The following is a 1934-nucleotide window of genomic DNA, read 5'->3' on the forward strand; positions in this document are numbered from 1 at the left end:
TCCTCGAATTCTCCCATCCAAATGCAGCTGGAAATGTCGTTAGAGAAAAGAAGAGGCATTTCCTGTGCGGTTCCCCCTCCCCCTGCCACATTCTTGGCACAAAAGGAAAGGGAAAAGCTAGAGACAGTGTGCATAGGAGGGAGAAAGAGCGGCAGTGTGGAGAGATTTCTGGCTGCTTACCAAAAAATATTGAACAGAAATCGTGCAAATCAAGAGGGACAATTTACCCCCTTTCTCTGCTGCTTTGCTACCCGGTTGCTGAAGCATTGGTTCGGTATGGAACAGCAGGCAGAGAACTGGGAATGGCACTGCATCCTGCAAAGGAGGCTCTCCAGATACCGCTGGAGTCCCTAGAGAACAGATCAAGGATGCTTCCCACAACCAGCCACACACAGCTTAGCGACTTACACCTTCAAACCAGCTGCATTACATTCCTTTAGTGGTCCAAATGCATATCAAGCATATATGGAGATTAAAAACAAAAAACAAAAACAAATAACAAAGCTTGGTTGAATGCTGTATAGTCTGTATTTGATTGCTTTTTTTAATACCATCATCATGACATTTGAAAAACTGGCCAAAGAGCAAACATTTTTTGAAAGGCAACAACTGAGGTTTTTCATATGACAAGTTTCAAGCATCCTGTTTTTCAGAGTGTGTATTCAGCACTTTATGAAAATTAAATCCCTGTAAGGTATCCAAATCCTAGCACTCTAAGGGCTTGACACTTCTAGAAACAGTCTGAAGAGCCCCAAATGTTCTGTGACGCTGCCCAGTCATTTTGCACTTCTGTGCACTGCAAAAAGCAGCCATTGTCCCGGCTCCAGAATTCATGATGCCACTCCCAATCTGCTCTGAACATGCAGTGTTCTTTGTGAAAACGATCCTACAGCATGAGCTGTAAGCTGGGTACTGCAGGCTGACTTCCCTGGTTTCACTTAGTCGCTCTCCTCCAGAACGGATAAAGGCTTCACAAAGGTTGAGTCAATTTAAACATTCAGTTTGCTTCTTGAGCTGTGAATTAAATGCATTCTTTGGTGGCTGGGTAGGGATGGGTGACTCAGTCTGTATAAACATTAACTGACTATAAAGCTAATGGGAAAAAGAAATATGGAAGGAGAAAAACAGAATCATACTTAACTTCTTGTTTCAGCTGGCAGCAAAGCCAGATGAGGTTGGTGCACAATGCCTTGCATGTGCTCAGTATCACTCAGGCTGTTTTCCTAGGCAACCCGTCCTCCCCTACCTTTAAGATTCTTTAAGTGTCAGCCTGAAATCCACATCCATGCGGGGAAGGGAACACAGAAAGGGTATGGCCTAATTACTTCCTTCTTTGTTCAGCAATCACATAACAGTGAGAGGCTATCTATATCCTTTCTTCCTCCTTGGCAGAGAGAAAGAATTCTCAGTTCACAGATAAGACCTTGCTTTAAAAACTTTAAATTTATGCTGCTCTTCCTGTATTAATATTGCAAAAGTTTTCACGTATCTCAAGCAAAGGCACAGCTTTACAAACACATGCATGCACCAGCAATTTCTGTCCCCAAAAGTTTACAACCCAAATAAGAAAGGACAGACCCTTTCTTACAGATCTAGGTTGGGCTAACAGAGGATTTAAGAGACAAAGGAATGCAATTTCTGTATGTCCCTAGTCCCACTTCTGCTGGAGGGGCTGCACGACACTGCTATCATCCGGTTTGACACGCACCACGCTGAGGGCTGTACATCCATACAGGCACTGCGAATGGGCCACGGCCAGCCCTAACAACAGCCTGCCCGGCTGCCCGCCCACCCTACACAACTAGGAACGTTCTACCTGGAGCTGGGCTGCCCCCAATCCGGAAAAAGAGGCAAAGAAACAAACAGCGTAGTGACGTGCTAAACTGGTACCGGCACCTTTGTAAACACCGCCCTACTGCTCCGAGGGCACTAAC

General features: G+C 45.1%; 1 long non-coding RNA gene across 1 annotated transcript in view; it reads right to left on the reverse strand.

Moving 5' to 3' along the window:
• Positions 1-509: 509 nt before the first annotated feature.
• LOC109370874 overlaps positions 510-1934 on the reverse strand; it is a 38962-nt gene continuing 37537 nt past the window's right edge. The window contains exon 2 of the long non-coding RNA XR_004161925.1: positions 510-1014. This is a non-coding gene — a long non-coding RNA (uncharacterized LOC109370874). The remainder of the gene's footprint in view (positions 1015-1934) is intronic.

Source organism: Meleagris gallopavo, chromosome 23 (assembly GCF_000146605.3).
Source record: "Meleagris gallopavo isolate NT-WF06-2002-E0010 breed Aviagen turkey brand Nicholas breeding stock chromosome 23, Turkey_5.1, whole genome shotgun sequence".
Lineage (NCBI taxonomy): Eukaryota > Metazoa > Chordata > Aves > Galliformes > Phasianidae > Meleagris > Meleagris gallopavo.